This window comes from Periplaneta americana, chromosome 13, assembly GCF_040183065.1.
Source record: "Periplaneta americana isolate PAMFEO1 chromosome 13, P.americana_PAMFEO1_priV1, whole genome shotgun sequence".
Lineage (NCBI taxonomy): Eukaryota > Metazoa > Arthropoda > Insecta > Blattodea > Blattidae > Periplaneta > Periplaneta americana.
The window spans coordinates 133,909,801-133,934,681 of record NC_091129.1 but is presented as its reverse complement, the minus strand read 5'-3'; positions in this window follow the sequence as shown (position 1 = coordinate 133,934,681).

The following is a 24,881-nucleotide window of genomic DNA, read 5'->3' as shown; positions in this document are numbered from 1 at the left end:
GCAGCGCCCGCAAAGCCGAAAACCCGCACGACAATGTTGTATACTTACGTCGAGTCGTTGACGTAAAGACTGCTTGTGAGTGTTTCGAGATGTCGAGATTGATCACTCCCGAAGTCCCGAACGTTAAGCAGCCTTGAATCGCCACAGTTGTTTATACCTGACTGAACTTTTATCTAATTTGGCAACTGTTATATAAACAATCAAGTAGCCTATTTGAAACTTCATCTCTACCTTTCAGCGTATAATAATCCGTTCCCCACTCTTTATTTAATTACTAGGCTCCTATTAAAAGGCTAGGAATTTTCTTTTCATATATTTGGGATCAAGTGTGCGATCTCAAGTAAAAAGATATTAACGATATTTTTTTATGTTTCTTAGAAATGCAAATTTGTTTGAGAATTGTTTTTTTTTTCTATTTACATAACCATATGTAATATCATATAATAGAACCAGAACATGTTGATAACTAAGATACTGTTCTCTTTTGTCTTTTTGTATCATTTAAACATTTATAATGTTATTTATTTCAATGATGTATGTTATTCAAAATTACGAAATCTTTCCACGCCTACCAAATGCTATTTCGAGAATGATGAGCGAGATTCGAAGCGCACGAGAATGACGAGACGAGACTCGAAAGACAAATGCAACGAACACAGCGAGCGACCTAAATTCGTCTAAATACGAGGCATTATGTACTGATTATAAGAAGCGTTGCTATTATCAGTTGATTGTAGGATGAAAACATTGCTTATTTTGTGTAATTTCCTAAATTTAATCAATTTTATCAATAAGGATGATTTATGTTCTCTCTTGAAGGGTATACAACATTTTAAAATAATTTAATACACAAACAACTATTACAAGAAATGCTCAATAAGTTTTTGTAGCTATATTATCTTCAGTTCTAACCAACACTAACAATAATCCAGGTTGCTAGGCGACGACAGAAAAGATGCAAAAACAAATGAATGAGGTGTACAAACAATTGAATGCTCTTTCATATTTAAATATACAAATATAGGGGTGGCATTTGAAATTTCAAAGTGGGGGTAGCGGGGCGTGGGAGGTGAAATCTAAAATGCAATAAAGCCTGGTATAAGACTTGCCCTTCAATACCTAAATTTACGTGTTTTTTTTTGTTTAAATTGAATTCAATTTCAAGAAGTAGTTATTTAGAGTGGGAAGTTTTGAAATGAAAGCCCTGTATGTAGATACATTCAGAGAGTTTTCCCTCCAGAAGTTTGTTTTATGTTTCAAATGTATCACGTATATTATACTTAATCACGAAGTTGTTTTGTTATATATTTTGCATGTACTACGATATATAACACAGAGGGTTTCGAATTGAACGGGTTATATCAGCTTCTTGTCTATGCGGATGACGTGAATATGTTAGGAGAAAATCCACAAACGATTAGGGAAAATTTGGAAATTCTACTTGAAGCAAGTAAAACGATAGGGTTGGAAGTAAATCCAGAAAAGACTAAGTATAAGATTATGTGTCGTGATCAGAATATTGTACGAAATGTAACTATAAAAATTGGAGATTTATCCTTCGCAGAGGTGGAAAAATTCAAATATCTTGGAGCAACAGTAATAAATATAAATGACATTGGGGAGGAAATTAAACACAGAATAAATATGGGAAATGCCTGTTATTATTCAGCTGAGGTGCTTTTATCATCTAGTCTGCTGTCAAAAAATTTGAAAGTTAGAATTTATAAAACAGTTATATTACCGGTCATTCTGTATGGTTGTGAAACTTGGACTCTCACTTTGAGAGAGGAACAGAGATTGTGGGTGTTTGAGAATAAGGTTCTTACGAAAATATTTGGGGCTAAGAGGGATGAGGTTACAGGAGAATGGAGATAATTACACAACGCAGAAGTGCACGCATTGTATTCTTCACCTGACATAATTAGGAACATTAAATCCAGACGTTTGAGATGGGCAGAGCATGTAGCACGTATGGGCGAATCCAGAAATACATATAGAATGTTAGTTGGGAGGCCGGAGGGAAAAAGACCTTTGGGTAGGCCGAGACGTAGAATGGAAGATAATATTAAAATGGATTTGAGGAAGGTGGGATATGATGGTAGAGACTGGAGTAATCTTGCTCAGGATAGGGGTCAATGGCGGGCTTATGTGAGGGCGGCAACGAACCTCCGGGTTCCTTAAAAGCCAGTGAGTAAGTAAGTACTACAATATATTATTTAAAATTATGTACATTAATTATTTATGTTTCGGTCCGCTCGCCATAAAAGACATTGTACAGCCCTTATGTTTACCGATGTCCGCAGTACTCCGTAGAAAGACGGAGTTCGTACCTCGTCTCGCATACGGACCATTGCTGTGTCTATTTGTGGAGTTCCACTATACTTATTTAGACTGGGAAGTTTTGAAATGAAAGCCCTGTATATGGTTATATCCAAGAGGTATTCACTGGGACTTCGTAAATTATGGTTTCTCCCAAGGACTTAATTTCCGCTAAACTTCCAAATATGAGGCCACGATTCTTGCCCTCTTGCCCCTTGAGAATTCTATTTCACGAAGTAAACACTCGGGAGTGAAGACTGAGGAAGCTGCTGTCTGTGTGCACGAGCTTTGTATTGTGCGAAAGTACCAACATCGACTGCGGCTCCCTCGCCCCAGAACGGAATCTGCAAGCACGACTGATGAGCTATTATCGATTGTCTACACCAGATGACGACAAATGAATAGTCGTCTGATAGCGTAAAAAAGAGAACAGACGTTCTCGTCAGTCAACGAGATTGCATACGCAGCTCCCGCATACAAGAAAGAAGACTGCAGTTCAATGGAAAAGCGATGCCTTTAGACTCTAGCGTCTTCGGTTGATATTTAAATCATTACCGCCCGGTTTCATCAACAGGGAGTAATATACAGGGTGGAAGTGAAGTAGCCTTGCACACTTTCAGAGCGAAAAGCTCATTTTTATGTAAAAAAAACTATCATCATATTGATGGAAAGTTAATAGTTTAGATTTCAGAAAAAAAGTTTTTTTCTCAATGTTTTTTTTTTAATTTATTGAGTACTAGCCGTACCCGTGCGCTCCGCTGCACCCGTTAGAAATAAATATAAAGTAATTACATAATTAAAATAGGACATTTCATCTAGGGAACATTCGTGTTTGATAGAAGGATAAATCGTTTAATATGTTACTTAATTTGAATTGCATCCAAATAATTAAAATGCGATAATTTTGGTCCAGAGACACTCATTTGGTGCAATGACAATTCCTTTAACATGTTTCTTAATTTTTATTACATGCAACCATAGTTTAATGAAGATTGACATCATTTAGATTTAATGTGTATATTTTATTTTACTTGTTACAGGTTTCCATTGAATTATGGTAATAACATAATTTTAACCCTTGTTTTCTACGTATTCAGTAAGTGGCGCTTGGCCCAGTATGGTTCTGAACCCTTCAAAAAACTTAAATTATATTATATAATGTTACATATTATATTATATTTTATTATATTATATTATATTATATTATATCAGAAGTTACTGTAATAACATTATAGCATTATGTCCATCTAGAGAAACTACACTTTCCAATGGTGAAATAATAATTAATTATACAAATCGGTTAATTTAGCTTCCGATATTACTTCATACAAACACAGAAACATTCTCTGTAGGCTATCTTTCATAGCTTTTGATTGTTGCTGTCCAAGGCCCCTTATAGACGAAGTCATTTGTTTTTTAATTCATTACAACGGCCTTAGATGGCAGTTATTTTAATTTTAAAACTCATTTATCTCATTAAATATCAGTCCTATCAAAATTTTTCAAGGAATAAAACTTATCGAGAATTATTTTTAAAGAAACGTTTGTTATGTAACATTTTTCACAAAAATCAATAATAAGCGAGGTATTTCGATTTATTTAATTCATACCCCCTTATAACCCCCCTTTTAAATAATGTATTTTGAATTTCGTATAGCTTAAAATCTAAGTTACAACGAACTTAATTTACATTCCAATTTTCATCGAAATCCGTTCAGCCATTATCGCGTGAAAAGGTAACAAACATACAGACAGACAGACAGACAGACAGACAGACATACAAACAAAAATTTCAAAAAAACGATTTTCGGTTTCAGGGTGGTTAATTATATTTGTTAGGACCAATTATTTTTGGAAAATCGAAAATTACCAGAAAAATTTCGGCTACAGATTTATTATTAGTATAGATGCCCCAACGAGTATAACTCCTATATAGGGGCTATACAAGAACACATACATATGTTATACAATATAATTGAAAAGTCGTGAAACTACAGTCTGTGAAAACAAACAATAACACAAGAATTTATTAAAGAAAGAAAGCAAACTAAGAACAAATAAGAAGATGACATAAAGTTTTGGGCAGAAGAAGAAAAAGTTTGAAACCATGAAAGAAATAAATCAACTGAGAATTAAAGTAAATAATCTTCCCAAAAACGTATTTTTAAACAATTCTTAAAACACCGGCAATTTGGTAAAAGTCTATGTTCTAAAGAAAGTTGGTTAAAAGTTGTTAAAAAATGGTTAAGTCCTTTCGTTCCATAAGTTACAGAGCTATGCTGAGAAAAATATATGTTGTCATTTTGTCTTGTTAAATAAGTATGTATATCTTTATTAAACTGAAATGTAATATTACTATGTATTAAATTGTTAATAACTTTGCACATGAAAATTCCAGCACCTAATTTGATAATTGATTCAACTGGTAGAACGAAAGAAAATTAATATAGGTATTTAACTGGAGTCAACTAATGAAAACCCAATAAATTTCTTAAAGCTCTATTTTGAATGACTTGTAAAGGTCTCAAAGCAGTTTTCTTATTATGTCTCCAAATAAATGACATATATATTAAATGAGAATGGATAAAAGCATAATATACATCCAAGAGACAAGATATAGGCAAAGATCTTTTAAGCCTTTTCAAAATACCAGACATTGGAGCAATTTTCTCACAGACAGGCAAAATATGCTTATCCCACGTTAAATGTTCGTCAACAATCAAACCTAAAAATTTAACTGATGCAACCTTTTTATATTACAGAATCATTAAACTTTAATTCTTTCGGAATAATACAGGGACATCATTTTATTTTTACTAACATTTTTAATATTAACTTGCTTATTCCTCTGACACAACTCCACGACTGGAGTTCGATGCTACTGACGTAATATACAAACAAATCACTTTACTAGGTATAGGAGGGAAGAAACGTAGTTCATCCATTTACGTAAACTAGGAAGCATTGCGCTTTTGAGTTTGATAATTTTCATTAGGTTTTTGTTTAATCAAAATACAGTACTGTATTAACAATGAGTGTTTTTACTCACGAACTGAGCTGTCCATGTGGACGTATTCATTATGCAGTGTATATTACACTGCCTACAGCACATTAGCGTACAATATAGAGAATGAAGTTAAATTGAAAAATAATCATAATATGGATATTTAAACACATTTTTTTAAAATGGTGGCCGGTCATTTCGATACAGGCTTCAGTTCTAATGTGCATATTATCACACTATAGACTATAGTACCTAATCCCAATTACCAGTTTCGTTCTTCGTGCTAGTAACTCATGTTGAAATAATTATGTACATACTCTATAAAAGAGTATCTTGCGTACTGTAAATTCAATCTTCACTTCTGCCCGATCCGAAAAGATAAAATTACTCAGACATACTATCTACTGTCCGTCCAAGTGGTTATGTCGTAGGGTCGTAAAAATGGAGGTAATTACGTGACACTTAATCACTTAACGAGGCCCTTTTATTTAAGTTATTTTAAACAGTTGTATGATATTACGTAGACGTCCAATTCCTAACAGAAATTAATGTTTTCAGAAGAGAGCTAAGATAGCCCAGCCACTAGCTGGCGAATAAAACTGGTGGGGGAAACCGGTATACGACGTAGACAAATGGACGACAGTACCTGTGCGAAAATGACTCAATATTGAAAACTCTTTCGTCACTGGAAAACGCGAACATATTTTTGGAACGTACTGTTTACTATGACCGTAAGGCGGTCTTGGATCTGTGTGGAGGACGGTTGAACTTCATTAGTAGAAGGGGTGGGAGTGAAGTACATTCAAAAACTCAGGTACAATAAAAATTGAAGTAAAAATAAAATGATGTCCCTGTATAATAAAATGAAGGTTTAGTAAAAATCGTATACACAGCCTCTTATTCGGTAACTATTGCGAATAGGATCGTGAGTTTTGTCCATATCACTAGAAAAATTAAAAAAAAAAAAGAATAATTTATCCCTCGCTCTGGTGTATTTCAATAGCGTGGACGGTTTTGGTGTAATTTTAATTAAAATACCGATAATTTCAAGCCACTGCACGATGCGAGTTGGTTGCAACACAGTGTCAGAAAACAGCTCATCTAGCGAGACACACAGAGTTCGTTGACCTCTTATATCTGTATCACGAGAAGAGTGTGTTAACGGCGATGTTGCCGGAGTGCTGAAACTTCAAACTTAATTTTCGAATTAACCGTACATTTAATCACAAAAAGAAATATAGGTTTTCTATTCATTTACGTATACACTATCGTTCCTTTCAATTTCCAAGGTTATTTTACTTCCGTCCTGTATAGTAACCCTGAGTTTATTAACTTCAGGTTAAAATTTTATTTCGTCCTTAAGACTAATACGTTTCACCAAGCTTTCTCGGCATAGAGTTAGGTAACACCACCTTAATCCTCGAGGGAAAGAGGAAAAGTACTAATCTAGAAGACCGTAACGGAGAATTTGTTTTTGGATCATTTGCAGAATTTGTATAACAAATGATGTCCATGAATTCTTACCCTTCCCATTATTGCATTTATAACGATAGAGTTATAAATTCCTAACAGTGAGTAGTTTCAATACTAATGTAGTAAACGTCACAAGAATTATTTCCTTCATGTGAAATAATTCATGAGAATAAAATATAATTCTCATAGTGACAGCTAAAATGCCGTGTCCATACTACTTAAGTTTTTAAAATGAAGCATTATTATGTTCAGATAAAGGTGAGTTTAATAATGTAATTGAGCAAAAACTTAAAGATATTATCAAAACTTCTTCATTTATGTCTGAGTTTATAATTCCTTAAACATGATTACATAATTACTCTAGTCCAGTAAGTCAGTCAGGTCTGTTACACCATTCTGTTCCTATGGACACACAGTTGAAAAAGAAATCCCACAGATGTCAGCACAAGCCAAGATGATGCACAAAGATCCATTTTAATTGTACTGCAATGTTTACCCATTTTGATTTGGCGAGTTTGTGTGTCATACTCTTGCTTTATGTTTTAGTCTAAGCGTGCATTTTTACTCTGTCAGATCTGTTTGTGTTGTGTTTTCCACAAATAACAACATATAAAGTCAAGATCAAGAGGACATAATAGTACACGTGTCCAGTAGTTAAGTTGCTATTTTGAAGATTTTTAAGCAAAAAGATTGTAGGTTAGCACATGCTTGTTTGCTTTGTCAAGTCTGTTACCTGTCAGATCTGTTACTCCGCCATGTCTGTTACATCATTCAAAACAGTGCTGTAAAGCAAGGTGAGTGTACAGTGGCAGAGACATTGCACTATATTAATACATGCAGAATATGCACTAAATAGTACTTTCATTTTGACGTTCTCAATTGTTCATTTGTTATACAAATTTTGCAAATGACCCTTTTATGAACGCACTTGTTGCGCATTTCTTTTGTTTTCTTCCACAACTCCATCCCATAACAACGACGAAGGAAATTGAAGAGTTTAGGAAGAGAAACAGAAGCTGAAATTTTTCGGTAATAGAAAAATTTTTGCTAATTCAATTAGCAAATAAATACGGTAAAGACACCATAGAGTGTAAGAAGACAGGCGGATTAAAAATAAAGGAAAGAGAATGAGTGGTCGGAAAGGATTGCAGAAGAATTCAATAGCGTCGCCCATGTTACAGTCAGAACCAGCAAACAACTAAAACACTAGGGTGCTATTCATAGACATTTCGCTAGCCCGGGCTACGAGCATCCTAAACTAGCCCCGGCTATCGACTGGTTACTTTTGTACAGGAATCATATATCATATCATATATCATATCATATCATATCATATCATATATCATATCATATCATATCATATCATATCATATCATATCATATCATATCATATCATATCATATCATATCATATCATATCATATCATATCATATATCATATCATATCATATCATATCATATCATATCATATCATATCATATCATATATCATATCATATCATATCATATCATATCATATCATATCATATCATATCATATCATATCATATCATATCATATCATATCATATCATATCATATCATATCATATCATATATCATATCATATCATATCATATCATATCATATCATATCATATCATATCATATCATATCATATATCATATCATATCATATCATATCATATCATATCATATCATATCATATCATATCATATATCATATCATATCGCTAATACTGGTTTATGAATACGAAAAACGTTAGTTCGCTGATCATCACCGGAAACCCGCGCTAAGAATGTCTATGAATACGGCCCTAGGAATTTTGTTTTTACCCAGAGTTATACATTGAACCCAACTCAAGGTAGATGTTAACCTAACCCCAAACTTAACCCCGTGTTAAAACTAACTTCTGTTGATGAAACAGAATTTTAGTCAAATCTGGAGTTAAGACTGTACAGGGTGATTCACTAGGAGTTACGGCCACTTACGGAGAATATTTCCAAAGACTCTTTAGAAAAAAAAAGTCACATAAATATGGGTTCTATTGTCAATGTTTTCAGAGTTACACTAATTTGAAGTTGTTATGAAATATTCTTTTTTTAGTTTTAAGGATAAAAGAATATTACAGATTGAGAATGAACTATTCATAAGTAGACCTATCATTTCTTTAATTGATTAGTGTTCTGAAGCCAAAAATGTGTTGTGAATTTCATAGTTACTACGTACAGAAATGTTGTGCAATTTTAACTACAAAATTACATTTTATTGCACACTTATTTCAACAATTGTTACAAATCACGTCATTCTTGTAAATTCTTCAAGACTATATATTAGGATGCAAAATTGAACTGTAAAGAATCAAATCGCTATAAGTTATGTGATTTCTAACAAGTATTGTAATGAGTGCGTAAGAATAATAATATAATTTTTAGTTTAAAATTGAAGAAAAAATTCTCTACAAAGCAAATAAGATACAATAACACTTTTTTAGGTTCAGAATACTAGCCAATTTAAGATATGATTCTTATGAATAATTCATTCTCTATTTATTATATTCTTTTACCTTTAAAACTAAATGAAAAAGATATTGTAGAAATAATTTCAAATTAGTGTAACCCTCAAAATACTGAGAATAGGACCCATATTCATATGACATATTTTGCTTAGAATATCTTCGGAAATAAGCTCCGTGTCAGTAATTACTAGTGTATAACACGAGGCTAAGTGTTAACCTCTGTCGAAGAAACCGAGCCTCATATTTAATCCCAGAAGGGAATCCTAAATTGCCCGCGATTAATATATTATCAATATTGCTATTGAACAGAAATTTGTGATCGTAATCTGACAAATTTTACAAATTGTGCAATAAAAATAGTAAAGGTCTCCAATAAGAGACCTTTCCGGTTTAGAACACATGTAATTTACGTTCTATGAATCTGAAGTGCATGAAAATAGTATCAATGGAAAGAGAAACTCAAAACGTTTAGTTCCGTACCTTAAAGATGTTCAAAGTGTCCCCCTTGGTAACACGACACACATCCAGCCTATAATCAAGTTCCACGTAGGTTACGCGGATTTTCCGACCCCCAGATTCTGAGGTTATGTCTGTTCACCTTTCCAGAAAAATGAAAAGTGGCTTCGTCAGAAAATCTCACCGAACGAATAAATTCATCGTTTTCAATTAAAGTTTGCATACTTATGCAGAAATTGCTTTGTAGCATTTTGTCCTCTGGTTTTATGGCTTGCAGCAACTGTAGTTGGTACGGATGAAATCGCAACCGCTTGCGAAGAATCTTGCCTTAAAATCAGTGTACTATTTACGGATTATAGGCCCACTGGGAGGATCTGCACTAAACTTTGTTCGGTAATGCCGTTGCACAGTAATAACCGACTGGTTCACATGAAAATCAAACTTTTCTGCCCTCTATAGCAGCAATTTCGCCATAACAATGAACATATTTGTTTATGTGCGTTATTTTTATGAGGCTGTATTACCAATTAGGAAAACAATGTTGTCACAACTAAACTTTTTGAGTTTCTCTTTCTATTGGTGCTATTCTCATGCACATGAGATTCATAGAATATAAATTACATGTGTTCGAAACCGGAAAGGTCTTTTGTAGGAGTCCTGTATATAAAGTGGCTCCTATTGAACTAATTTCACATTCAGACAAATATGAAAATGAAAATGAAAATGAAAATAATTTCTGAAAAGGATGAAGCTTACTTGCATGTTTTTTATTTCTGCAGTCTTCAAATGTTGAAATTCGTGTCCTGATAATCCTATCTTAAAAAATATTCTTTCGCTCAACTAACGGGATATTGAGTTTTCGACTATAATAGAGTTCGTTAAGGAAAACAGGTAGTAATTAGGGGTAAAAGAATCCGATTATTTTATTTTGTATTTTAAAATAAAGTGCAAAACTGCTCTTTAAAACGATATAAATATTGTGGGGGTATTTATGCAGATAATCTTTTTAAATGACTTCATTAAATTTGGCGGTGCATATAATTCATACGTTCTTCTTCTTTTTTTTTTAAATTCAGTTTTCCATAAGTTGGCATTTTTCAAACTTAAGTGCATTTTTCTCTGAAACTACTGAATCAATTTACATCAAATTTTTTACAGTATTTTCTGCAGTCTGTGTTCTACAAAGTAGACCTATGGATTTAAGAATATCATCGTCATAACAGGAGAAAAAAATATATATGCATTGAAAGAAATTGTACAAAATGTTAAACAAAGTTCAATATTTTTTTCTGTTTCACTAGGGTTGAAATATTTAACTATATTTGCTTTAGAATTTACAATACCCATTACCAGATAACTTGAAAAAATACAAGGTATATGAGTGAAGATTGTAGCAAGTAATTTGAATCTGAAGAATGAGGTACACTTAGTAAAGTGTGAAAACAGGTTATCAGTTGGGGCCTTTCTTTTGCACTTGGATAAGAAACAAAATAATTGTCTTTTATACTACTGAATGCAGAATTATTGATTGTATAAGCCTGCAAGTTTTTATTCCATTCTGAGCACTAGAATCCTGGAAATACATGATGTCAGGGAAAGACCTGACGAAAAAGAAGTAATTATATATCTGAAACTATTACAGTTATTACCTCAATGTTTTCACAATTAGAAAGAGAAACTCAATAAGTTTTATTTATTTATCTATTTTATTCCATAGATCTTACATGAGCAATGAAGCTTTAAGATGTGGAACAAGTCAAAATTGTACAATATTACTTAGCAGCATGTTACGCGCGTGCGCATACCATTGCGCGAGGAGAAAACACTATACTATGTGCGCTCTTTCCTCGAAGACACCCTCCCTGACCGTTGGATTGGGAGAGGCGGACCTATACCATAGCCACCACGATCGCCGGACATGACCCCATCGGATTTATTTCTGTTGGGTTTTGTGAAAGACAAAGTGTATCGCACTCCTGTGACCGATTGCAGAATTATGTGGTCGAATCTACGAAGCAATAGGACTAGTCACACCGGAGGTACTTTCGCGTGTGTGATAGGAGATTGAGCATCGCCTGGACATAGCCCGGACCACAAATGGTGCTCATATAGAGGTACATTAAAATTTATTGTGATTCTCTTTGTAACTGTGAAAACATCATAACAATAAATGCAATAGTTTCAGAGATATAGTTATTTGTTTTTCGTCAGGTCTTTCCCGGACACCCTGAATTGAACTAAACTTTTGTATTGAAATGTTTTAATCGCACAGGCATCACTATCCAGTTCCCTTAAGGAAAAGAAATGGAATACAGAGTAGGTCTATACCAACATGCACCGCTAGGATTAGAATTATTAACTTATTCCATTTCTTGCACAGGTTAGTAAGAATGAAATGAAATTGAGGCGAAGGTCCCAGAAAACTTAGAATGCTCCCATTGTACTGGGTAACGGTAACGATGCAGGTCCTCTAAACATCCCTGCTGCCCCAGAAACTTTATAATCTAATTTCATGTTAACTTTATCCAAGCTGATACTTGTTCCTACCGCAATTTGGAACGCGGGAAGTAAATTACACAACTACCGGGAGAACGTCTTTAACTGTATCTACTGTCGTATCCAAAAGGCAATTTGTGCCACAAAGAGACCACATTAATTTGTACTGCGCATAATGGTGACATTTCTTCCCACAGCTTCATATAACCATCCACCGAGTCATTATTCCTTATTTACTATTTATTCTCAGTGTTTTCATATTTTTAATGCAGTCGAATTATAAACGTACTTTTATTTATTATAGGCTACTATTGCCTTATTACTAAACCATTTGCAGCATAGTGGTTGTTCAGAAGAACCTCAGTTTTCTTTCTTTCTCTGCAATAATTATTGCACAGATGTTCTACCATGCAACCACCTCTTGAGATCAAGATATATACTGCAGGGCTGTGTCTTCTGCAACTGGTACTGATGATTTTAATTTAATTCTTTTGTGGTTTATGGATGGACAGTATAGTAGAATGTATCCCAGATCTTCGTTATTATTATTATTATTATTATTATTATTATTATTATTATTATTATTATTATTATTATTATTATTATTATTATTATTATTTTATTATTATAATTTTATTATTATTATTATTATTTTTATTTTATTGGGTTATTTTACGACGCTGTATCAACGTCTAGGTTATTTAGCTTCTAAATGAAATAAAAGCGGTGAAATGAGTCCGGGGTCCAGCACCGAAAGTTACCCAGCATTTGCTCGTATTGGGTTGAGGGAAAACCCCGGAAAAAATCTCCACCAGGTAACTTGCCCAGACCGGGATTCGAACCCGGGCCATCTGATTTCTCTGACCGTTACTCCACAGGTGTGGACTTATTATTATTATTATTATTATTATTATTATTATTATTATTATTATTATTATTATTATTATTATTAATTCAAGTTTTTGCTACAAATAACCTTCTTCACTGAACAAAAGAATCCATAGTCCGGGTTCGCATTTATGACCCTGTCCAGTTTGTTTTTCACTGCTACACCCACTTTCCCACGGGCATAACGGAGGGATCTATGGAATTCTTGCAGATTCTTTCCTTTTTTTGCATTTTTGCGATATGTGAAGTAGACGCGACATGCTGGTCGACTTGAAATTGTTTGGTACGTTTTATCTGAAATTATATTAGATCTCACGGTTACTAGATAGGATTTAAAAACGGACATCATAATTTAATTAATTATTTTAAATTATTTTTTTTACTTTTTTTTACAAGGAACAACTGCCATAGAAAATATTCCGAAACTGAATAGCAGTGCTTACCTCTTTACTACAACAATCATAGAATACGACATCCCCATCTGATCTAATAAAATCCTTTCCTTTAATTCATGTTCAAAAAGTACACTTTTATAACCTTTAAATGGAGGCATATTAGAACCACATTAACACACAAACAGAATAAATAAACTCATTAACCACTTACGAGGTTCACACACTAGAAAGACAGTTTAGCGAATGATTCCAAATTTAGAAGTCTCTAAATTGCTACTACAGCTTGTCGAGAGGTGGGCCTGGAGTCCAGACACGCTCGTTGTGGGGCACACCTTGTCGAGAGGTGGATCTGAAGGCCGGAGCAGTATGGATATTCAATCGTAGGGAGCATTTTAAGTCTTCACATCATAAGGAGCAGTATGGATATTCAAATCATAGGCAGCATTGTAGGTCTTCACATCATAAGGAGCAGTATGGATATTCAAATCATAGGCAGCATTGTAGGTCTTCACATCATAAGGAGCAGTATGGATATTCTAATCATAGGAAGCATTGTAGGTCTTCACATCATAAGGAGCAGTATGGATATTCAAATCATAGGAAGCATTGTAGGTCTTCACATCATAAGGAGCAGTATGGATATTCAAATCATAGGCAGCATTGTAGGTCTTCACATCATAAGGAGCAGTATGGATATTCAAATCATACGAAGCATTGTAGGTCTTCACATCATAAGGAGCAGTATGGATATTCAAATCATAGGAAGCATTTTAGGTCTTCACATCATAAGGAGCAGTATGGATATTCAAATCATAGGAAGCATTGTAGGTCTTCACATCATAAGGAGCAGTATGGATATTCAAATCATAGGAAGCATTTTAGGTCTTCACATCATAAGGAGCAGTATGGATATTCAAATCATAGGCAGCATTGTAGGTCTTCACATCATAAGAAGCAGTATGGATATTCAAATCATAGGCAGCATTGTAGGTCTTCACATCATAAGGAGCAGTATGGATATTCAAATCATAGGAAGCATTTTAGGTCTTCACATCATAAGGAGCAGTATGGATATTCAAATCATAGGCAGCATTGTAGGTCTTCACATCATAAGAAGCAGTATGGATATTCAAATCATAGGCAGCATTGTAGGTCTTCACATCATAAGGAGCAGTATGGATATTCAAATCATAGGCAGCATTGTAGGTCTTCACATCATAAGGAGCAGTATGGATATTCAAATCATAGGAAGCATTGTAGATCTTCACATCATAAGGAGCAGTATGGATATTCAAATCATAGGAAGCATTGTAGGTCTTCACATCATAAGGAGCAGTATGGTTATTCAAATCATAGGCAGCATTGTAGGTCTTCACATCATAAGAAGCAGTATGGATATTCAAATCATAGGCAGCATTGTAGGTCTTCACATCATAAGGAGCAGTATGGATATTCAAATCATAGGAAGCATTGTAGGTCTTCACATCATAAGGAGCAGTATGGATATTCAAATCATAGGAAGCATTGTAGGTCTTCACATCATAAGGAGCAGTATGGATATTCAAATCATAGGCAGCACCGTAGGTCTTCACATCATAAGGAGCAGTATGGATATTCAAATCATAGGGAGCATTGTAGGTCTTCACATCATAAGGAGCAGTATGGATATTCAAATCATAGGAAGCATTGTAGGTCTTCACATCATAAGGAGCAGTATGGATATTCAAATCATAGGCAGCACCGTAGGTCTTCACATCATAAGGAGCAGTATGGATATTCAAATCATAGGAAGCATTGTAGGTCTTCACATCATAAGGAGCAGTATGGATATTCAAATCATAGGAAGCATTGTAGGTCTTCACATCATAAGGAGCAGTATGGATATTCAAATCATAGGCAGCACCGTAGGTCTTCACATCATAAGGAGCAGTATGGATATTCAAATCATAGGAAGCATTGTAGGTCTTCACACCATAAGGAGCAGTATGGATATTCAAATCATAGGAAGCATTGTAGATCTTCACATCATAAGGAGCAGTATGGTTATTCAAATCATAGGAAGCATTGTAGGTCTTCACATCATGAGGAGCAGTATGGATATTCAAATCATAGGAAGCATTGTAGGTCTTCACATCATAAGGAGCAGTATGGATATTCAAATCATAGGAAGCATTGTAGGTCTTCACATCATAAGGAGCAGTATGGATATTCAAATCATAGGAAGCATTGTAGGTCTTCACATCAGAAGAAGCAGTATGGATATTCAAATCATAGGCAGCACCGTAGGTCTTCACATCATAAGGATCAGTATGGATATTCAAATCATAGGAAGCATTGTAGGTCTTCACATCATAAGGAGCAGTATGGATATTCAAATCATAGGCAGCATTGTAGGTCTTCACATCATAAGGAGCAGTATGGATATTCAAATCATACGAAGCATTGTAGGTCTTCACATCATAAGGAGCAGTATGGATATTCAAATCATAGGAAGCATTTTAGGTCTTCACATCATAAGGAGCAGTATGGATATTCAAATCATAGGCAGCATTGTAGGTCTTCACATCATAAGGAGCAGTATGGATATTCAAATCATAGGAAGCATTTTAGGTCTTCACATCATAAGGAGCAGTATGGATATTCAAATCATAGGCAGCATTGTAGGTCTTCACATCATAAGGAGCAGTATGGTTATTCAAATCATAGGAAGCATTGTAGGTCTTCACATCATAAGGAGCAGTATGGATATTCAAATCATAGGCAGCATTGTAGGTCTTCACATCATAAGGAGCAGTATGGTTATTCAAATCATAGGAAGCATTGTAGGTCTTCACATCATAAGGAGCAGTATGGATATTCAAATCATAGGAAGCATTGTAGGTCTTCACATCATAAGGAGCAGTATGGATATTCAAATCATAGGAAGCATTGTAGGTCTTCACATCATAAGGAGCAGTATGGATATTCAAATCATAGGCAGCACCGTAGGTCTTCACATCATAAGGAGCAGTATGGATATTCAAATCATAGGAAGCATTGTAGGTCTTCACATCATAAGGAGCAGTATGGATATTCAAATCATAGGCAGCACCGTAGGTCTTCACATCATAAGGAGCAGTATGGATATTCAAATCATAGGAAGCATTGTAGGTCTTCACATCATAAGGAGCAGTATGGATATTCAAATCATAGGAAGCATTGTAGGTCTTCACATCATAAGGAGCAGTATGGATATTCAAATCATAGGCAGCACCGTAGGTCTTCACATCATAAGGAGCAGTATGGATATTCAAATCATAGGCAGCATTGTAGGTCTTCACATCATAAGGAGCAGTATGGATATTCAAATCATAGGCAGCACCGTAGGTCTTCACATCATAAGGAGCAGTATGGATATTCAAATCATAGGCAGCACCGTAGGTCTTCACATCATAAGGAGCAGTATGGTTATTCAAATCATAGGAAGCATTGTAGGTCTTCACATCATAAGGAGCAGTATGGTTATTCAAATCATAGGCAGCATTGTAGGTCTTCACATCATAAGGAGCAGTATGGTTATTCAAATCATAGGAAGCATTGTAGGTCTTCACATCATAAGGAGCAGTATGGATATTCAAATCATAGGAAGCATTGTAGGTCTTCACATCAGAAGAAGCAGTATGGATATTCAAATCATAGGCAGCATTGTAGGTCTTCACATCATAAGGAGCAGTATGGATATTCAAATCATAGGCAGCATTGTAGGTCTTCACATCATAAGGAGCAGTATGGATATTCAAATCATAGGCAGCATTGTAGGTCTTCACATCATAAGGAGCAGTATGGATATTCTAATCATAGGAAGCATTGTAGGTCTTCACATCATAAGGAGCAGTATGGATATTCAAATCATAGGAAGCATTGTAGGTCTTCACATCATAAGGAGCAGTATGGATATTCAAATCATAGGAAGCATTGTAGGACTTGAAATAATAGGGGAGATTGTAGGTGATCAAATTGTAGGGAGCAGTGTTGTTCTTGAAATAATAAGGAGCAGTGTAGATCTTCATATTATTTTGAGCGGTGTAGATCCTGAAATCATATGAGCAGTGTAGATCTTCTGATCATAATTGGCAGTGTATATGTTCCAATCATAGAGATCTATGTATATGTTCAAATCATATGGATCAGTGTAGATCAGAGTTGCAGAAAACCTGACTCTGGGAGCTAGAGCGCGATTCGAGGCTCTTATCTGCAGCTGTGACCTACAGTTTAAATAATAAATTATGTTGCAATGAAAATGTTACAATTGTTAGACGTAATATTGTTGGGAATTATGTTTTGTTACCAGAGGGAATACATAATTTTCATCCTGTAATTTTTTTGCAGTTCCGCTAAAAACGTAACTGTGGCAGTTACATCATTTACTTTGATCAATCATCAGTTAGGCCAAAAAGTATTAAGTTTCTGCGAACACAGTCATGAATTCATAAATTACTTCTTCGCAGTTGCCCTCTTGAGAGATTCATTTACTTTCTCCGTATTCAAGATAGAACTGCTAACGATTTAAGTTATGAAAATAGTATATCCGTGCAAGTTACAATAGAAGTCAATTGTTCAGGCCTATGACGATGCTGATGGGGAGGGGGAACGAGATCCAGTTACATAAAATAGATATATTTACTCTTGCACATTTCATCCACTGTTACGCCCATTAACTAATCTTGATAATAACTACGAAAATAAGCTTGCTACAGCTCGACCAAGTTAAGTCTGCGAGCCGAGAGGGGAAGTTGGAGGCAGTTCTGTAGTGAAAGGAGGCGGTAACGAGAGGAGACCAGTACAGTCTCATATGACAGCAAAGTTTTTCTACTGCGCTTCAGTTCATAGAGCGTTAACAATTTAAGACGCTTTGAAATAGACTGTACTTCTACTTCTGCTTGACAGTGAGGTTTGGCGTTCTGCTTGGCAAGCGTGGGCGTAGGAGAGAAAGTTGCATGAGAGGGGAGGCTGGGAGACAGCGTAACTGTTGCTTTTATCTGAAGACAAGGACAACAAATGCGTGCGCTCCGTAGTGTATTTTAAACGATGTGCACACGTTGAAATCTACGCGTCAAGTGACCTATGTGGCAACTGTGTTTTGACTCTACATTCCTTCCCGATATTCCCACTCGCAGACTTGACTTGGACAAGCTGTAGACTGTGAAATCAGTGAAACTGTTTATTATCTATATAGGCTATCACGTTTTCATCATTGTTTTCTATTTCTTTACAAACGCACTGATTTTTTAACATCTGTCTATCGTAGTGCGATTCTAAAAACTAACAACGAACTGGAATTTTCATGCTAAGGTTGTTAACACTGTCCCAACAATAAGAATATTCTTCTTTAGTGTTTTGACTCCATTAAAAATGAAAGTGATTGGATGACGTTACATTTGGAGAGATAACAGGAATAGCTGGTTTTCTGAATGATGAGGAATTCTTATATTTTCTCTGATTTTTAATTTCCTTTCGATACAAGCTGACGTTCACTACAATCACTACAGAAATCGTCAGCAAATATACTAAATGTTTGCACTGCGATTCATTATTTCGGAAGTGGCAATAAATATCATGAGAAGGAATTTATCTGAATTGGAACGATATTCGGTAAATGTAGAGTATCCACCGGCCACTGAACGAATATTTCACACTTTTATCACTGCCAACGTTGCGCTATAAACCAATTTTCGGCAATTTAATGTAAAAGACTGCCTACAATTATTTGGAAAGTTTCAGAGAAAATACACAAATTCAATCTTCTAACACGATATTTTTGTTTTTTTTTTATATTAAGTAATTTGCTGGGAGATATCGTTAGATATAGGCCACTCTTACACTAAACCTGGAGTGATTTGAGCTTATTAATCAAATATGATTCTACTTACTGTTTTTATATGCTCTCCTGTATGTAATTTCTATTTTATACATATTTCATTGTTATTTTCCATGCAAAGATCATTAAGAACGATGAATATTACTTAATATCTCCTATCTTTCTTCGAATAGTATCTAGTTTTTTCCTTCATGATGTGTAACAACAATATAATTTAATTTCGTGTTAAAATTTCCAAGGCCTCGTGAAAGTCGATGTTGAATACAACAGACAATATTAAAAAACAATTGACTGTAGAAGATTTTGCATTTTAATATTATACATGAATTTTGATCTATTTATTTTTATTTTTTATATTTTTAATTAGTTTAACCTCCATTTGCGTAATTTTAATGTAGACTATGTTCTTCTCCTGGTTATGAAGGTTAAATGTGCAAACTTTGGCACATATCGGTCAAAGCGTGTAGATTTGTATACAGAACATACATACATACATACCCACATTCAATTTTATATATATATATATATATATATATATATATATATATATAGTCGACCTGGTTGGCGAGTTGGTATAGCGCTGGCCTTCTATGCCCAAGGTTGCGGGTTCGATCCCGGGCCAGGTCGATGGCATTTAAGTGAGCTTGGCCACCGGCGTGGCTCAGTCGTTTAAGGCGCTTGCCTGCCGATCTGAAGTTGCGTTCAGGCGCGGGTTCGATCCCTCTTTGGGCTGATTACCTGGTTGGGTTTTTTCCGAGGTTTTCCCCAACCATAATGTGAATGCAAGGTAATCTATGGCGAATCCTCGGCCACATCTCGCCAAATATCATCTCGCTATCACCAATCTCATCGACGCTAAATAACCTAGTAGTTGATACAGCGTCGTTAAATAACCAACTAAAAAAATTTAAGTATGCTTAAATGCGACAGGCTCATGTCAGTAGATTTACTGGCATGTAAAAGAACTCCTGCGGGACAAAATTCCTGCACATCCGGCGACGCTGATATAACCTCTCCAGTTGCAAGCGTCGTTAAATAAAACATAACGGTTTTTTCAATTTTATATATTAAGATAATAGGTTACACAAAATCTGAGAATACTTGTTTTAGAACTGTAATATTGCTACTGAGTTCTATGTTTATTATTTGTGATCCCTAATATTACAGCTACAACAATGTAAAATGTTCAACAGAGTTTTTCTCAAAACCCCATCTTTGTAGACGTGCCCTTCTTCCACCTATCCCCTCAATTCATCTATTTATAAAGACGTTAATATTAATGAACAGTGAAAAATCCATAAAAGGTACTCAAACTTTAGTCAAAGCAAATAAGCTGAATAAATCTAACATACTTCATTGATATGAATTAGTACTTGATTAAATTTCAAAAATATGTTCATAATACCGCAGTTTAAATTAATATTTTGTACTTTACGGTACATAGTGGTGATACCAATATCAAACAAATTTTGTCTAGTAAACTATCTTTTTTTTTTTCTTTGTAAAGAGGAGGGACCCTAAGACTTACACTGCAGCCTGAGGATTATTGTGCTTACCACTCCTATTCTTGTGAATGATTGGGTAGCCGAACAGCCACGCTCTTGTACAATTACAGCACGCCGCACCGTGAGCTTAACTCGGGCTGTTGTATGGATGATGATATGTGTGTTAATGATGACGAAATGAGTCCGAGGTCCAACGCCGAAAGTTACCCAGCAATTCTGCTTCAATTGGTTAAGGGAAAACCCCGGAAAAAACCTAAACCAGGCAACTTGTCCCAACCAGGATTTGAACCAGGGCCATCTCGTTTCGTAGCCAGACGTGCTGACCATTATTCCACAGAGTTGGACTAGTAAACTGTCTTAAAAAATTAGCTTCTTTGTGAGGTCATAAAACAATTAGGCTAATATGAAAATTTTTCTTAGTTGCATTATGCATTGAGCATTGCTTGTTTATTATCTCTTATGTGGTCATTTTCAGTATCTTCTGGAAACCATCGGGTCTGCTGACGAAAAACTCCAGGAGGCATCAGCAGGTTGCCTCAGTCACATTAGAAAACTAGCTTTGGCAGCTGAAAAATTTAAACAAAAAACCGAGCTGATTCTTCTTACTGTTTAAGAGAGAGATTCCCGTGTACCGTACAGAATTAACGCTAATTCATTTCAACATATTTCTAAAATGATATGTAGAAACCAAGTTGTTAGATTCAATAGCAAAGCTGTAATATTATTATCTCTTATATTTTGTTGCACATATTTTTATTGTTTCAAATAAAACTTCACAAATCGGATCTGTATAAATATACTGTTACTTATTGTTCAGAATGCTATATATAGAAATACCGGTAAAACGTTCAACTTTAAATACAATTTCGTGTAGCAAATTTATTGAATTTTTAATGTTCTTGTGAAATTTAACCTAGGCCTGGCGGCCAGACACGCTCGCTGTGGGCACAGCTTGTTGAGTGGTGGGTCTGGAGGCCAGAGATGCTTGTTGTGGGCACAGCTTGTTGATTGGTGGATCTGGAGGCCAAACATGCTTGTTGTGGGCACAGCTTGTTGAGTGGTGGGTCTGGAGGCCAGACTTGCTTGTTGTTGGGCGCAGCTTGTTGAGTGGTTGGTCTGGAGGCGAGACATGGCTGTTGGGCGCAGCTTGTTGAGTGGTGAGTCTGGAGGCAAGACATGGTTGTTGTTGGGCGCAGCTTGTTGAGTGGTGGGTCTGGAGGCAAGACATGGTTGTTGTTGGGCGCAGCTTGTTGAGTGGTGGGTCTGGAGGCAAGACATGGTTGTTGTTGGGCGCAGCTTGTTGTGTGGTGGGTCTGGAGGCAAGACATGGTTGTTGTTGGGCGCAGCTTGTTGAGTGGTGGGTCTGGAGGCAAGACATGGTTGTTTTGGGCACAGCTTGTTGAGTGGTGGGTCTGGAGGCAAGACATGGTTGTTGTTGGGCGCAGCTTGTTGAGTGGTGGGTCTGGAGGCAAGACATGGTTGTTGTTGGGCGCAGCTTGTTGAATGGTTGGTCTGGAGGCAAGACATGGTTGTTGTTCGGCGCAGCTTGTTGAGTGGTTGGTCTCGAGGCAAGACATGGTTGTTGTGGGCACAGCTTGTTGAGTGGTTGGTCTGGAGGCAAGACAAGGTTGTTGTTGGGCGCAGCTTGTTGAGTGGTTGGTCTGGAGGCAAGATATGCGTGTTGTTGGGCACAGCTTGTTGAGTGGTTGGTCTGGAGGCAAGACATGGTTGTTGTGGGCACAGTTGTTGAATGGTGGTTCTGGAGACAGGCTTGCTCGTTGTTTGGCAGGTGAATTGCAGAGCGGGGCTTGAGGCGAAGCATGGTTAGTTCTGCAAGTGAAAAATTTTAGTAAAACCTTTACTACACATCTTACATTTTAAGCGGACAGTCTGAAATTGAATATCATTTGTTAATTAAATTAAACATTCCATCTCAGTGCCACTTTAACTATTTAGTCAAACATAATAATCTCCAATTAACGTTTTGAGAAATGGACTCAAATCATTTGTCTTTCAATTGCGCTTGGTGAGAAATTCATGAAAAGACAATTCCTTCATCAGTGCCTACTTTTAGAGAAAGGTATGCTACACTCCAACGTATGCACTAATGTACATTTACAAAATCAATAAGCGAAATATACACACGTCACAAGTGACTAACCTCCAAGAATAACATCAAGAGGTGAAACACGAAAATATTCAAAATTCAGAATTTAAAAATAAAACTAATAATAAAAGTTTAAGAAAACGTAAACTCTGTACGATCATTTAGGGCGAACATCATAAGCATGTATTAAAAATGACGTGATATGTAAACATTTCAACTCAGATAACTGAAGGCCATTGTGTTTCTTTTCAGCGTCCTAAGGAACTTGTATTTAAGAGCAGACACGTTTTAAACGGGATAAGTGAGGAATGATCATGGTAAATGTTATAAGTGACACGTGGCATGAGTGAAAATTTAAGGATTTTTCGTGGGAACTAGTATATATGTCATCGCAACTAGCATAGTATTTGGTATAAGTTCCTGAAAGGGCTATTGTGGTTTCTAGATAACCCAAAAAATGATGCGAGATGTAACTTCAAAGTGTCTGTTCACAGTGATTATTATAGGTGCCTCTTATGTGTATATCCACGCAGTCGAATGTCGTTATATAATTATAAGATGTGTTTTCAGTGTAAAAGCTTAATTCTTATTTAATAATTCTCTTTGCTTTAATTAAAATTCCTTCTTTTGTTTTCCCATACATTTTAAAAATTTTGTTTCTGTAATGAGCTATCCGGAATCTTCAGGAACCGGGAAATCGCGAAAACGTGCACCACCGTATGAAGTAGTAGGCCTTTAGGTACCGTACACCAGTCATGTCAATTGATGCCCATAGGAGCAAGCGCGCGCTTTAGAGCTCAGGACAGCCTGAGCGCTTTACAGCGGAAAGGAAAGAGACAGACGAAAGAAGTAGTATATTATTCCGCTTGGTCGGGCAGGGATGGCCAGCACTGATACAATAGATAGAGGGAAGAGAGCGTATTAAAACTGTATCCATGGTAATTTTTAGATCTGTCTGAGAAGTTTAAGTGCATTATAAGAATGCAAGTTTTAATTTTAATACTCATTTTTCACAAGTTTGATTCTTTTCTTTTTATACAAAAGAAATATTTTCTCAACATTTTTAATAGAAAAGTGACATTTTCAGATATACGCCTATTTATTTAGTAACCTTACAGAATATTTTCGTTAATCTAATATACCGTAAATACGTTTTACTAAAGATAGTGTATTGAAATTTTTGAAAATATTCGCATGGAAATTGTTTGTAAGGAAATGAATTAACAAAGCAACTACTGTTACATCATAAGCAAAAGATACGTGCCTATATGTTGTAAAAATGTCAGCTCTATAGCTTCAGCATATTTCGAGAAAATAATTTAATATTCTGATGACAGGAAGTTGCTCACCATTATTACCTTAAAAGCATATTGCGATAAGAATTTTGTTATGGAATATTAGTTACACTTAAAACATATACAGCACCTAGGTAACTTTGCTTTGTAGGCCTACTGTAATATTATTTTGATTAGTTTATTGATTACTTTTATAAGGCTAAAAGTACCATCAATATCAATTCCAACTTATCATGTCATTCTCAGTCTCTTTTTGGGGGATATCACTTTCTTTATGAATGATGTGTTTCATCCATTTAGTAAAGTATAATTGTACTACTATGGAATTTATGTGAATATTCCTTCTTATCTCTCTATTATGTCATTAACATTTAAAACATAAGTGCAAAATTAAGAAATTGATATTAGTACTATTGTTTTACAGACAATATAGATAATATCATACAGAAAGAAGCCATATAAAAATAACGAAATAAAATTTCACGTTCCGTTTAAAGTTTTTGCACCACTGTTTTCTTAATCGAACAGGCAGCATATTCATATACACAACACTTCCTCTTTCCATACTTAGCGCT